The sequence below is a fragment of the Vidua macroura genome, chromosome 3, assembly GCF_024509145.1.
Source record: "Vidua macroura isolate BioBank_ID:100142 chromosome 3, ASM2450914v1, whole genome shotgun sequence".
In the NCBI taxonomy this organism is placed as follows: Eukaryota; Metazoa; Chordata; class Aves; order Passeriformes; family Viduidae; genus Vidua; species Vidua macroura.
Genome location: NC_071573.1, coordinates 70,489,552 through 70,498,111, shown reverse-complemented (window position 1 = coordinate 70,498,111; position 8,560 = coordinate 70,489,552). Strand labels below are relative to the sequence as shown.

Genomic DNA, 8,560 nt, shown 5'->3' with positions numbered 1-8,560 from the left:
GTTTTGGCAGTGACAATTCTCCAGTACTCAAGGATGACAGCATTTTCCAATAAATTTGCTAGTTCCTCAACACATTACATCCAAAGCAGAGTCTTTGGGATGTATCTACATTTCTCCAGCATATCTGATTCTAGAGTAGTTTTCAGGACACACACTGGAAAACTTTGAACCATGTTATGGAAGTCAAGGGACTATCTTCTCTTCTACAGTGCCTCTCTTGAGCAATCTGGTTCAGGGAAACATTTGAAACTGACTTCTAGTAGGCAGATGGGACAAGTTGTCTGTAGCACCTTACTTATTCCAGGGAGTAGATGTGACTATATATGCTACTACTTCTCCCATTTGTAGGCAACCTTGCCTTCTGAACTCCTCTTTACTAAGGTTCGCAATGACTTAGACCATCATTGATATTAGATCTTTAATTTATACATTAAATATAAATCTTCACATTGATATAACCTACATATTTTTTCTTTCAGAGCAGCTTCCCATCTACAGAGACCTGCATCTGGGACCAGAGCGGCCCAGAAAAAAACCCACTATGGGGTTTTAAAATTGGATCTGCCAAGAAACAGGAAACCTTAATTCTGAAGTGGTTAAATCTCTTATGCCACTGCAGTTAGTGCTTTCTTACCCAGTTTATAAAGTGAGTCTGCAATATTGGCAAACCCACAAATGAGGTTTTCGTAGTAAATTCAGAGTCCCACAAAACTCTGCACATCTGTGACTGCCTGGGAAATCGCCCAGTCCTGTGCACAGCCATATTTTTCCTTTTGCTAGAGAAAACTCTCTCTTGCCAGGTTGCGTGTCCATGAGAAGGAGCCCTTTTCAGAGCAACTCTCATTTCAGGAAGCTCAAGTTCAGTGGTAGCCTTGATCTGATCCCAGGCTAGTTGTAAATGCAGCCTTTCTTACCAGCAGTCTCTGAGTGTGCCCTGAGCCATCTCAGCAGAGCAGACAGGCTGAGAGGGACCTATTTTGCAGTGACTGCTTCCAAGATCCCTCAGTGTCAGCCAGAAGCCGGCACTTTCAAGTGCTGCTTACTGACGCAGTAGAAATGCTGTCTCCTGCCCTTCACCCCTGCTCTTTGCTTCCACTGCCACTTGCCAACTCTTCTTAAAACTAAGTATGGAAAGCAGACTGCAATATCCAAGGTGTTATTCTCTCACGGCAGTGGCCACAGCTACAATGGTGTTACTTCTTTTAGCGCGTTCTACTTTGTCCCAGGGCACGCAGTACCACCTCCCCTCACCAGACCTGTGGATGACGTCCAAGTTACTGCTGAAGGCACCTTTAGGTCTTCAGTGGTCTGTACAATGCCTTCTCCTCAGACAGTGTGGGGCAGTTTAATGGGTCATTGCCTCTAAAGATGAGCCTTGAGTCTTCATTATGAAGTAGAACAAGTGACTTCAGGACACAGAGGAGCTATCCTTGATCCCTTACCAGAGGCAGAGCTTCACAGTTTTTTCATTAACCAGAGTCATTAAAAAGACATCTGACCCAGCACTCACGCTCTCTCTGTTTGCTGCCCATAACTCACAACTGCACAATCACCATATGTTCTGGCTCTGTTGGTGTTAGCAAGAATTTTGGCTCAACAAAGGACTGCAACAATTATTAGCCTCCAAATCTGCAGCGCCTGCAGCCTGGGGGAGTTTCCTTCATATAACATTTAGCCAGCTTCTCTCTGGCCCAAACAGCCCACCCCACAACTGTTGCTGCCAAGTGGTGTTCTCTGACACGAGATGAGCTTGTGAGCACTTCAGGGGCTCTGTGACAGAGCCAGTCTGGGATCATCACAGCATTAGCTTCAAACCTGCACTTCTGCTCCAAAGCAACCTGCCTATGCAGGCACTACCCCTGATGCACAGCAGCATTCACTGCCAGGGTTTTCCCGATCTCAAGATGCATCTTGGATCCTCCTCAGCTTTTTTCTACTATCTCTGATCCTTCTACTTCCTTGTACTTTCAGGTCAATAAGCTGCACCTTTTCCCCTTCAAAGCTGGGCAAAGGCCTTCACTGGGTACCACCAGTTACTCCATTTTGGCCACACTCCAGGCTGTAGTTATTGTGGTATTTCTCTACCTGTTCCCCTCAAATGAGCAGTTAACAGGGCTTAGCAAACATTTTCACCTTCGCACAAACCACCTTTATCCTTCCTTCTAATCACTCAGAAGTGCCACAAGGAGGATCCCCATCCCATGTGCAGACTCTTGCCCATACTCCTGGTGTCTGCAGCACTGATCTCTCTCTCTGCCCCGTAGCAATGTCCGCTTTCAGCACACAGCTGCAGCTGAGCCCCGTGACAAATTCCAGCACCTTTCAGAATGGCTCTGGCTTCCTTTTGCCGGTCTTTGCAGGCCAGGCCAAGTCCAGCTGAGTCCCTCTAAACTGGTCCATTGCCAAAGCATCTTGGCAGACTTTAATGGAGGTGTGCCAGGAGGGAAGGATCCTCAGGTTCTTCCTAGCTTGGGTAGATTGTCCCCTTCTCTTCTCTAAGACCCCAGTGAGCCCATCTACTGGGATGGTTTCTGGCTTTGGAATGTGTACCCCAGTTTGGAAACTAAGCTTTTTTCTTTTTTTTTTTTCCCTGCAGGTAATGTTTCAGACCTATTTGGTTCCTGGGAAACACTGTTGCTGTCCATCTTCTCTGACACAAGGGTTCTGGGCATGCCTTCTCAGATCATTCACTGCAATTTTTGAGCCAGTTTCTTATGTATTGGTACACTTTGACTTCTTTCTTTCCTGTTTCTGCAGTTGTGACAGTGTTATAAAGCTAGGCAGTAGAAGTCCTCTGACAAACTTAATTCCACATCAGGTTTCTGACTTTTGCAACTTTTTGATTTCCTTGTGCTGTTGGTATTTTTAGCTTTTTTAATCCTCACTGCTGTCCTGCTCAGTTAGTAACCTCCAAGCTTGCCAAAGATTCCTTGGCCTCCTCTGTCCCCGGAAAAGCTGCTGGTCCTCAGCCATCTGGTTACTGGTTCCTTATTCATTTATTTTGAACTTGTTCCAGCTTCTGCTGCCCCTAAAAAATTTTACCTCCAGTCTCAGGCCATCTCCTAAGCCTTTCAGCAAAGCCTTCAGATGTTGCTTTAATCCCTTCTGCAAGGTCTCATGCTCTTTTCTTGGGTATTTAGACCTTATTTTAGTCACTTGTGATAGCCTCCATTTCTGCAGGTTTTGTTCATAGAATTCCACAGGAAGTCTCAGTGCATGGCAGAGCACAGCATTCCTGTTTTCCTTTCTCTACTGGAAACAGCTCATTTGATATAAAGTGGAATTACATTTGCCTACTTGGCACCCCTGTAACTTTGGAGTCTCATGTCAGAGTGTGGTGAGTAAGAGAAGGAGGTACTTTTTTCCCCCTTTTTGCATTTCTATGTAATGAACTCCTGGCTTCAAGTAGAAATGCTTCTGATGCACCTTTAAAAGCATTTTGCACAATTACAAACCATATCCATTTTATTTATACAGGCCAACATCTGTTCCTGAATAGTCCCGTCCTACTCTTTGTAGCTGATACTGCTCTATTTTGCATCCATCCATCTATTTATTAAAAATATAAATCATCTTGAGATATTCCAGGAGTGAAATTCCCTTCCAGCATAGCCAGTTGTCTTCTCTTCTCTAGCCAGCTCCTTTTCCACCTCATAGCTCTGCAGTGGTCCTTCATTCCTCCCACAAGTTGTTATATTCAGGAGTCCCTTGACAAGAAAATGCTTCTGCTTTAGTTGAAGCACTCAGTTTCAAGAATGAGCCTAACTCAGATGAATTCTCCAGATCCTTTTTATACTCCAAGGAGGGGAGTAGGCATGTTCAGGGCACAGTTCATCTTATCTTGACATGGGAGGCTGAAACACAAAATAGTGAGATTTACAAGTGTTCCCCTGCCCACTGTGAATAGAAAAAGGCACTCTGCACATGAAAACAGGAGCAGATGACTATAGTTAACTGGGATTATCTACCTTCTAGATACTCAGATTTTCCCCGAAATACCTTCCGTGATGCTTTTAAAGATGGCAGGGGGTGAAACTACACAAGCAGCCAAAACCAGGCTCTAGAGAACTTCCATCAGTTTTGACTGGTCTTCTGTTGACTTGTCTCCTGTAACTGGTTCCATCCTGGGCCAATTTAAGAAATTTGAGTTAAAAAACCTCAAAGCCAGTGACTTCTCTGACACTTTTAAGTGCTGCTATATAGAATATAGTTAAAAAGCAGTGTGTGTGCATCTTTTACCAGCCTTCTCAAAGCTGTATTAACTGAAATCACTGTAAAATTGTGTTTGCAGTGACTTTTGTTTGTTTTGCTCACAGTCACAGCTGCCAAGAGGAAAAAAAATCACATGAAAAATGCAGTAAAATTCCATACCAAATATACAAATGTGGTCTGCAACTCCAGGACCATCAGCTGAGAAAAAATCATCTCTAAGTAATCATAATCTCTTGCTTGGTATGTTTCTTATAGCTGTAGGTTCAATAAGCTTCTCCTACACTTGAGATTTGATCCTGCTCATACACCTTCATTAGTAGTGCACTGATTACCAGGGGTTTTGTACAAATACTGTTCCATAGTGCCATAAAATTCATTGCAGGAATGTCAAAGTTAACGCTGACATGAGCACTCCATAGGGAAGATGTAGTGGCATGAAAACATGTCTATGCAACAGAGACCCTGTGTTGCCCTACCCAGAATGATTTTCAAAACCTCCCAGGGATGCCACCTTAAATTTAGGAACCTGCCTCTAGTTGGAGTCCAAGGCTCTCAAAGCTACAGGACTGCTACTAGAAGACAAAAGGAAGTAAGAAAACATATAAAAATCCAGTGTAACTCTCGAACAACCTCTGCCACTCCGTAACAAAAGAATAATAGTGTGTGGCCCTCTTACAGCACTTTATCTGGAGATCTCAGTGGTTACACAATGGGTGAGTTAGTTTGTTTCTTAGCCTAAACCAGAAAAATGTCCAAAACTGAGCTGCGGGAACACAGTGCCTGTCCAGTTTAAATCACAAGTCTCTGGGAGCCCTTCAACACATGGAGAAAGCTTTGCTCATGGAATATACCTTGTTCCATATCCATGGCATGGTTTAGTTCCAGCTGGCAACCAGTACCAGGCAGCCACTCACTCACACACACACCCACCCCAGTGGTGTGGGGAGGAGAATAGGAAAAAAAGATAAAAGCCATGAGTTGAGATAAGAACAGTTTACTATTGAAAAATAAAATAATAATAACAATAATAGTAATAATTGAAACAATAGTAGTAATGAAAAGGAAGACAACAAAAAGAGAGAGATAAACCCCGAGAGGCACGTTATACTCAGCACAATTGTTCACTGTGCACTGACCAATGCCCAGCCCGTCCCCGAAGCACAGTCAGCCCCTCCTAGATTACTCCCCCAGCTTATATACTGAGCATGATGTTTTATGGCATGGAATATCCCTTTGGCTAGTTTGGGTCAGCTGTCCTGGCTACGCTCCCTCCTGTCTTCTTCTGCGCCTCCTTGCTGGCAGAACATGAGAAACTGTAAAGTCCTTGATTTTGGGTAAGCACTATGTAGCAACAACTAAAACATCAGTGTGATACCAACATTGCTCTCAGGCTGAATCCAAACCACAGCACTGTACACGATACTTCGAAGAAAACTAACTCTGTCCCAGCTCAAACCAGGACTCCCTTCAGGCACAGGAAGCATGAAGAAAACCTGAGGGTCACAGGGAGCATACCAGAAGCAGCACAGCATTTCTTTGCTACTGTTTCTGTGCTGATACTTATGATACTTGTGATACTAATGATACTATGATACTTATCTTCTGCATTCTAAAAACACAAACTTGAATTATTTTATAAAAGAGCTTGAATTATAATACACATATATTGTATATACATATAAATAATACATTGTATAGAAATATCTAAGCAATGAGGCAGATGTGTGCCCTGTAAATATAAAAACTTGCTTTTTCTTGGTATTTTACATGCAAATTCTTCTTGGTAGAGAAATTCATGCTAACATGAAGAAGATTTTTACCAGAATTTGAGGTGCAAGAACAAGTGCAAGATATTTTCAATAGCATGTTGGTCTTTAACAGCCCAGAATTGTGCTTAATTTATCCTGAGCACCAGTCAGTTATAGTATTATTCTTTAATATAATTAATAATATTTAATATAATTGTTTTATTTTTAAAATCTTTCTAAGACATCATGTGCCACACGCTACACAGGATATAGACCTCTAGTTATCCAAACAGCTCTTGGTTCCTCATGTTTAAAACCCTCAAAGCAATGGCTCCAGGCAATAGTTTCCAGCACATTAGAGCTAGGACAGCACTGTTTAAATGTAAACATCCTAGACTGCATTAGTCCTTGTCTTTGCCTTCCTCCCCTGGAAAGCGATGGCTTCCCATGTCCAAACAAAACACTTCTTCAATGCTAGGTCACTTTCTTGGTCTCAACACTGAACAGGTTGGACTTGCTGCAGCCACTATCCTTGACATAGCTTCCTTCAACGTGTAGGGAAAGTTGTCACAACTAAACCAGTAAAAATTCCAGCTAGCCAGTTCTCCCAGCAGGTTAAAAAACATACATGTTAAAATTCCAGGACTGTCCAACATTTCACTTGAATTTCTCCATAGCAACACCAATTTGGTACTGTAGTTGCAAAAAACAGTATAAAAAATTCCAAGATCTACAAAAAAAGGCCCTTCAACTTTAAAGTGAACGTATTCTTGGAGAAGTGAAGGGTCTGTTGTGCAGATGGCTGTTTGCTCTCATCGCTGGGAGCAGACACTCTTCAGTGAGGAGGAGAGGGGAGTCAGATAGCGTATTACCATGCAAAAGCAGCGAGCTCTGCCTATGATGACTGCAATATTAACTCCCAGGGCTTCCTGCGGCTGAGAGGCAGCGGCGGCAGCGGCAGCAGCGATTTTCATTTGCCCCCTGCCCCCCACCCCCAAGCTTCCAGGTTCAATAAAGATTACATCATGGAATAAGTATGCCATGTAAGCCTGAGAATCAAAGCCGTCACAATTGGCGGCTGTTTAACTGTAATGTCGCTGAAACACACACTCCCCCTATGTGCACACACTCTCCCCCGCACCCCTCCCGGCCCATCCCGAACCCTCCGCGGCTCCTACGATTAAGGGCAGTGTTATTGGGGAGAGGAAAATCTGATCAAAACTGTCGACGGCAAACTGACAATTTTCTATGGATTCAATAAAGGCCACCTTAACGATTTCCCTAATTAATGGATGACATCTTTGGCTGGAGGAGAGGCGCTGTATTCTACTCTGCCTTAGTCTTTGTTAACCTTCTAATTAACTTTCGTAGGTCACCCAGGTCTCCCAAACCTAAAAGTGAAGAGAGCCATTGTGCTAGAAGCAGTAAACTTACTTTTTCTGCCTGGGTACTTAAAAGAGAGAACGACTATAGGCAGGGAAAAATAACTCCATTTAAACTCTTTGTGACTGTGCAGAATGCATAGGTCCCTGCCTTAGAAAATAATTGAAACACCTTTTATACCAATATTTGCATGCATAATACACCAAATTAGCAAATATACATCTAAATTCAGCTGCAGTTCCAAATTGATTAGAGATTTGGAGGGGGTTTTTGGTTGTTGGTTTTTTTGTTTTTGTTTTTGTTTTTGGTTGGTTTTTTTTGTTTGTTTGTTTGTTTTTTGTTTTTGTTTTGTTTTGGTTTTTTTTTTTGTTTTTTTGTTTTTTGTTTTTTTTTTTTTTTGTAATGAGAACTTCAATGGGTCAATCCTTCCTTCAAAAGGAATTGGTTTTCTTGAGCAAATTGCAACTGCGACAGCCACCAGCTTTTACACGGCATGATCTCCAGCAAAGAGCCTGGGCTAATAGTACACACACACACATTCTAACACTATAATATTAGGCCAGATTAATCCCTCTGGTAAGACCATTGAAGTCAATGGAATTGTATCAGAGATGAATTTGGTTCACTGCCTTTTGTGGAATCTAATATGAATTGACCATTGAGCTGGAGGCATCAAAGATGATAAATGCAGCCTTCTTTCAAACAGTCTGATGCAACCCAAAAAAAGGGCAGGCAGAAGGCATTTAGGATGGGTGGCCTTTTCTTCTGTCTACAGCTTTCTCAGGGAAATTCTGCCCTCATTCACGCCCATTGACTGAAGTCAATTAAATTATTTTAATAAATTGTAATTAAAATTCACAGTGTACAATGAAAGATTGAAACTTCATAGCATAACTTGACTAATAAACCTGAAGTTAATTGCTTCTTGAAAGTAAAGATTTAGAGTGCTTCTTTGGCTTACAGAAGAGACATGAAATTAATTGTTCCGAGTTTTTTCTACTCAGCAGAGAACAACAGAGAGGAGTAGAAGAGAGTAATAATTGTTCCCCAATATAAACATACAAATGTACATCCCTGCACAAATATCTGACTATGCAACCAATATTCTTGGACAGAATGAACTGAGCTTAACATTTACATTGAAAAAAAGCCTGAAACAGTATAGTTTGGAGAATTTTAATGATTAACTGAAGAAGAAGCCTGATATAGTAATTAAA

At 42.1% G+C, this 8,560-nt stretch overlaps 1 long non-coding RNA gene across 1 annotated transcript; it reads right to left on the bottom strand.

The window, feature by feature from the left end:
* Positions 1–3,649: 3,649 nt before the first annotated feature.
* LOC128805414 (uncharacterized) lies at positions 3,650–6,926 on the bottom strand. The gene is made up of 3 exons (XR_008436425.1): positions 6,833–6,926; positions 3,969–4,124; positions 3,650–3,854 (listed from the first exon to the last, which is right to left on the bottom strand). It is a non-coding gene; the product is annotated as an uncharacterized LOC128805414 (long non-coding RNA).
* Positions 6,927–8,560: the final 1,634 nt, after the last annotated feature.